The following is a 7469-nucleotide window of genomic DNA, read 5'->3' on the forward strand; positions in this document are numbered from 1 at the left end:
GGGCGAGCATACCTTTCATCGGCAGATTGCGCTTCTCTCACTAGTAATAGTAACGTTGGATGATCTTCGTGCATCGATTCGACAATGAAGAGAGTATATATTACCAGTAAGCTGCAATCAACGCATTTTATTCGCTGACAATCGGCTCAAACAGCTCACAACGAAGCGCCGCTGTGTGCATTTGTATATGCGCCGCCGACCACCTCTCCACACTAACGCGGCGACGGTGCTGCCTCCCATAGGTCGATCTCGCGGCGAATAGAGCGAGGGCGCGCAGCTCCGCGTAGCCGCGCGCCCTCTCTCCCCACAGGGAGAGGGCGTGGCGCCGTGTCAAAAAGTCACGCGCTGACACGCTGCAACGCGTACGTGTGTTCAGGCCTTAAAGGCCAACTCCGACGATTTTTTGGCCATGTCAAAGTAATGGTGCTTTCATGTTCCTTAGACGCTCCTGTTACGGGCCCGATAGCAGAAATACTCGGCAAATTGGAGAATAATTTTAAATAAGCAAAAAAGCGCAACACCGAAACCGAAACCCAACCGAGTGTACTGTATACGTATGACGTAGACGTTGTTACGAACGAACCGGAAGTCGTGCAAAACATGCAGGTCATGCCGGTGCGGAGTATGAAAACTGTGGCAGCTGGGACGACCAGCGAAGCGCCGGCCAAACCAACGCTGTCTGTCGCCTTGTGCACAGCAGACGCTCGCTGTAGCGGCCGAAGCGCCGAAGTTAGCGGTGCCCTCGGCTGCGTCACTTCCGCCGCCTTCCCAATACTGACGTCACAGACGCAATGTTGCCAATAATTGTGGGAAGCCAGGAAGGCGTTTGCAGACAATCTTTAAAATTCATTTGCAAACAATCTGCGCACGTCTCGAGCCTGTAATTTGGCATAAATCACGGAAACGTGCAAAGGAACGTACCCAGCGAATTTCATTGAGATCCATCGACCTCGACAAATCTCCGGAGTTGGCCTTTAAGGGGCTGGGTAGAGTGCCTCGATGTCCGCCTCGCCCAGGAGGACATCGAGGCACTCTAGGGCTGGGTAAGACGCTGTGGCCTCTCCCCCTTACACTCTCTCAGCAATCACGTGATGGCGTCAGGGAACGAGATTCTGAAGGCGCGCGATGAACCCGCGTGGCGTGCTCCAACAAGAGTACGGGACGAGTAACAGCAACAGCAACTACAGTGAATTCATGGTGTGCTCCACTTGCAAGGACGCGCGTCAACATTGGGCAAGGTACCCGTGATGAACGGAACTTTAAGTCGACCCATGCGCTGCTTCGCATCCCCACATGGTTCCGTTTAGTGGGAGATGGTGTAATTTTTTCACGATGCGACGGCGAATGCGTCCGTTCCATGGCAGCAATCGCGCAACGTCTTTTGATCTCGGAGGCTCGTTATACCGGTTGTCATATAGTTTCTCACAATAATAGCTGGAGGGAAATCTTGCGCCACCGTTGCCGCGATGGGAATGTCAGTATATGCGTCTGCGAGGCTTGTGTTGGCTGGTGGTGAGCAAGGCTTCGGCTAAAAAACGGATACGTCTGCGCAAATGGAACTTCTCTAAAACAAAACTTTTATAAAAGGGATCTGATTCACGCGTATTATATCCTAGAATAAACGTCCACCCACCTGTACGGTACAACCAAACGAAAGAAAGAAGCAGACGACAAGCCGTCGCTAAGTGAACGCTGGCCTTGTCGTCTGCCTTCCAAGTTTAGGGGCCGTTAGTTACTTTTACGCTTCGTAAAATTGTACAACAACGCATAAGTTTCGAAAGTTAAATAAAACTCATTTCCGTGCAATGAAAAAAAAGAAATAGCTTACTGCGTGCTCCTTCATTACAAAAACAACCATTTCGACGCAATGAACGCGTTGACGCCACACGCTTCTTCAAGGTGTCCTGGCTCTGCGTGAACGATACCAATCCGAGCCAAGTCCGAAGCTCACATATCCCAGCCTTACCATGCGTACAACAGCTCGCAGCGCCCTTTTTACCTCGAGGTAATTTATAAGAATATCTACGCCGGTTGTCCCGGGCCCTGCGAAAGCCCTACCGAAAGGGCTGAGGGCAGCACAGAAAAATTTGAAGGGCGCCTATCTTTTACGGTGATATGTGGGGTCGACATATTTTCACAGCGCTACGTGAACGAGGACGTATGCAAAAACACAACACCATACGTCCTCGTTCACGTAGCGTTGTGCAATATGTCGATTACTAATCACCAACTAGCCCATGCTGCCGTTCTCTCATGGTATGTGGGGGCCTGCTAGTGCGCACTGTCACTGTGCATACTGTGGAACCTTCGGCAATAACTTTGCGAGGATTTTACAGCCTTCAGCATGCAGCAGAAGCAGAAAATATTGACCGGCGATTTGGTTATCTGTTGTCTGATGTAAACGCTTAGCCATCGTTTTGTCGTGATTTTTCAACGCAAAGATAGGAGACAAAGGTATAGTTGAGTTGTATTTTTCTTTGAAAGTGAAATAATTACCTATAATATGCGCCGTATTTAACGACTAGAACCAAAAGAGCAAATTTCTTCATGCGAATTTCTACATGTTCATTGAACGTCTTGTGTATTTATTGCACAAAGTCGACAAAGAAAACCCACGCACGAAGTCTTTATGACGCTCCTTGCTGCACGCCGCATGCGTGCTTGATTAACTCTGTTCCTTCTACTTGCTTGTTGGCTTCTTACTTGTCGCTGTCACTACCTACCATATAACACATTGTGCGCATTCGTATATTAAAAAGTCACAGTTTCGCCTCAAGGGCGAAACAATGAATGCGATAGCAAGAAATTGCAATATCACAGGAAGAACGGCAAGAACAACGTACAGTTGTGAGCAAGAAGTTGGAAACTATGCAACCAAGCAGCAAAAATAAGTTTATAGGACAGCTCCTCTGGTGTAACATTTTCTACAGATTGCGTTTGTAGAATATGTACAATAGAGTAGTCGACTTCAACCAGCATAACCAGTCATTCGCCCGTGGCTGTACATACTTTTACATGTGTGTGTGGTATTTCCACGTATTGTCATACGTGTTGCCAATTACTGTTAAGGGCACAAAACTAGTCAAGCTGAATATGCGGATTTTTGTCTGTCCACCTGTGATCTATACTGTAACTGCTGTTGATAAAGAATAAACTCGGGTTTCAAATTTTCATGTACTTACCAAGGCAAGAGTAGCCCTTTATGACGCAAATGAATTTGCCGTAATCTTTTCCCAGGCCTACTGTGTTGCCCTCTCCTCACAACTCGATAGCCTGCTGGAGTTCTTTATAACCATTGACAGAGGCATTACACGGAGCTGCGCAACACGACAGAGACCGAGAGAGAAGACACATCACTGTGTTTGTGTCTTTTCTCTCTGTCCCTGTCGTTTTGCGCTGGTGCGTGTAATGAATCCCGCCCAACTAGCACGGAAACGTGACCCGACAAAGGCAGTCACCTTGGCCGCAAGCAGTTTGGGCGCCGCGTGTCTCTTGACGTCCTTGAAAACATCATGATGTCTGACCGGCGCTCGAATAGCCATAGTCCTGAAAAGTAATGCCCAGGTATGATAACTGGGTTTCGGGACTGGGCGCTCTTGCGATAGCAGTGGCTAGAGCAAAAAAAAGATACTCTTATATCTGTGATCCGTGAGGGAGCACGGCGCAGCGTTTTGGGGTATAAAGGGCAGTGAAAGAAGAGAGCGGAAAGGCCACCTTCTCAAGAAAAGAGTGCCCGCAACACACAACCTCAGGCCGTGCTATCCGTTTTTCCATTAAAAAAACGTGGCTGCTTCGCGACACCACGAATCGAACCCAGTACCTCCCGCATTGTAGTCGGACGCTGTAACGACTCGACCACCACTGCGGTGTTTCAAAAGAGAGCTGGCCAGTGTACCACTTACTTCATTGTATATATATCATCTTTCCCTCGAAAGACACCTAATGCAAAACCTCCGGTGAAAGTCGATCACAAAAAGAAAAAAAAAACTCGGGATCCTAATGCATTCGCCTAAGGTGACTCGAAGGTTAAATCCATCAAGTGTGGCTATATTACAGTGCACTTTGTATCGAGTGCGACATCGCTAACCAACTATCGCTAATTGACTGTCACTAATGTCACTTTCAGGAATTGAATATGCAATTTGTTTCGATTATCGTCATTTAAATAAACTTTCACTAAACAAATCACTACTCACTTAATTTGCTTCAATTCTCATATATAAGCACAATCACACTTTCGCTCGCTTTTCGATGGCTTTCGCTCCCATAGGCGTTAGTAAGTAACACGAACGCCGTCTGTTCTTTTTTTATTTTTATTAATCGTGCGAACGCGCAGCACGCGCGCCCTGTGAATCCAGGCGCTCGTGTAGTCATGCCACTTCAGGCCGAGACAACTGAACGACGCTTCTTTTATGTTTGCTCACGCAAACTCCGGAAGGACGAAGTGACTGCGCGATGTTTTCTGAAAAGCATTAGCACATAGAAACCTCCCGACGAATCTTCCTCGTTTCACGCGTGCACATATATCTAAGCGTATACGATTGCTCTCGCATTCCGGCCCTGTCAAAATGCTGCGGTGAATAGAACCTGCGGCATTACGCTCATGATACATTTCTTACTGCTGCTTTATATTTCTGTACAGTTCTCCGTAGGCTCAAAAGCCGCTCCTATGTCTTGTACTGATATCTTTGTAAGAAATGCAACATTTTACGTCTAGCTACAAGACACCCTAATGTCAACCACCATACCGTGCTTGAACACGCCTAATTAGTTGAGTTGAAGCGCAGCTTCATGAAAATGTAACTAAACTGGTTGTGGTCAACAGGGGGAGACGTTTCGGTCAGATCTTCAAACCTTCAATGTTTCAAATTATGCGCGCTTTCAAGGAAGCGGTGCATCTGGAGCGTTGTTCGCATACACTTGACGAGATAGCGCACGGATTATTAACGCCATCGAGCAACTAGATTTTTGTTAGCTATGGTGATCGATCAAACACGAGCACTGGGCTTCGCGGAAGACCCCAGGACGTCTGCTGCAACGCGGCAACGCGTAAGCGCTGTAGCAGACGCCCGTAACTGGAAGCTGAGATACAGCGAAATTACATTTGCTATCATCGTATACCCTCGATGCTAGACGCTTCGCGTGCTGCCTTGCTGTCACCTGTGCGCACTTCTTTCTTTCCTTGTCGTTTCATCGGCTTTCGCGTTGGCTCCTTGCCCTCAAAAGTGGCGAGTAAGTTAAATTCGTACCATTGCTATCGTAATCCCTCGAGATACGAGAATTCTTGGCTAAGTAATTGCGTAGGCAAGAGAAAGCTTTGTGAATTCGGCCCCTAAAGGACATTTATGACGACCTGGACTTGAGACCGGACTGGTACCTCCTCTTGGTGAGGTGCCCGGCCTCACCACCTTTCCTGTATAACACGATGTGAAAAACTCTCACAGTTCTACTGCACGTTTTGTTAGCCATCCAATGTGTCCTTAGTAACGCTTGAGCGCTTATTGTCGCTATGTGATTGTTCTGTTGTTTTCTTTATTTGTCGCAAGTTCGAAACCCGGTCGAGCACATCGGCATTTTTTTCTTCTGAATTATTTTTATTTTGGCTTTTATTTATATATACATACATATACATATCCGGGGCATGACGGCGACGGTAAAAATCCGCCGAGAGGGTCCATATAATTGCTATCGCAATAAAAGTCCGGCACATACCACGCACTGTGGGAATAGATGTGGATACACGTCCGTACGTGTAATCCTATTGAGTCAACGTTAGTCCACTCAAAACCGTACAGAACCGTCCTTCTTCGCAACAAGAACGACAGGAGACGCCCAGGGGCTGTTAGAGGGTCGAATAACATAATCCAAAGGTTTCACAGCGCATACAACGAGGACGAGCCTCGTTGTATGCGGTGTGATGCGTTGTATGCGTTGTATGGCTCGTGCTCGTTGTATGCGCTGTGAAACATTTGGATTATGCTGCACCAACTAGCCCAACGCTCAACCTTAGTCGAATAACATCGCGTCGAAGCATGTCGTTGACTTGCTCGTTGATTACACGGCGTTCTTTGGAAGATACGCGATATGGACGTTGCCGCAGTGGCGGTTGGGCGCCAGAGTCGATGCGATGCGTAACGGTGAACGTGCGGCCGAGGGGAGTTTGAGCGACATCGAAAGAAGAGCGAAATTCTTCCAAGAGGCCCAGAAGCTGGGAACGCTGGACCAGCGTAAGGTTGTCAGAATTGGAGGAAGCAAATACATCAGCGGGCCATGAACCAAACTTGGAAATAGCACTCAGCGTACTAGAACTGGGGCAGTGCGTGTCATCTGGTTCGTCCATAACTATGCGTCTTCGAGGGGTTCCACGCTGCCGAGATATTCCCCTCGCACCAACGTAACACTGTACGGAGATGGGTTGATAACAAAAATAGAGGTGCTGCCCTGAGTGACTTGCACTGTCGCGAAAGGCACCAGCAAGCCTTTCCTCGTGCAAAAGCGGTCAGATGGCGAGAGGAGTGCAAAGGTGTCGGAGAGACTGGCGCGGTACACTGACACCGCCGTTGACGAGTTTGCAGGCACTTTGCGGTCGTCTTTGACGAGTAGCTTGCTCGCAGGCGATGGACTGTCTACCGGCGTGAAATCAGAGAATGGTGAGCGCTCTATTTCGGCTGGGGCGCAATGAATTACGGTGTCATTCACTCTTAAAAAAAAGAGAGACAAAAGGGAGTCACGTCTGCTTGACTCTCTTTGTGGCAGCCGATGACCACCTTTTTTACTAAGGGGAGTCACAATGCTCTGGTCGACGCTCCTGAATGAAATAGATGACTCCCTTGCTCCAAGGGAGTCAGTGATGGTTCTGCATAAAGAGGGTGGGTTTTTTTTAAAAAGGAAGCTTCACTGGGCTGCGACCAAGATACAGTTCGCTGCTTTGGCTTGTGGTATACGGAAAACTTTTGGTTGAGAATATATAGCATGGGATCGTAAAATGTGGAATTACGCACGTATTGTGTTATGGCTTCAGTTACGATATTGCTGAAACAGCGCGGCGAAAACGTCTACAAGTAAACAGGGTTCTTAAAAAATCTTGCCCCCAAGCGAAACATTGACAGTTATGACAACGTTTAACAATGGCAGCGCTCACAAATTTGCGAATCTTTGCACGTTTGCAAGCGAGTTTGGTAGATTCCTACGACAGCATGTATGGCAGAAAACATACGCTTATTAGTGAAATGGACGTGCATGGTGTTGAACGCAATGGCGATCGGGAACACATCTAACTCGACGGCCGTAAAAACATGTGCCGCAAAGCTGGCATGATAACAGCGCAGACAAGTTATCAAGGCGACGCTTTACCGCGTCTCCTAAAGAGCGACAATACTACCAGAATTATAGCGCGCGTGGTCGTCATTTCTGCCCGCCACAGCTAAACTATATCTTCACGATAATCCGCGCGGGCCACCAAATCGCTC

This window comes from Rhipicephalus sanguineus, chromosome 7 (assembly GCF_013339695.2).
Source record: "Rhipicephalus sanguineus isolate Rsan-2018 chromosome 7, BIME_Rsan_1.4, whole genome shotgun sequence".
Taxonomy (NCBI): Eukaryota; Metazoa; Arthropoda; class Arachnida; order Ixodida; family Ixodidae; genus Rhipicephalus; species Rhipicephalus sanguineus.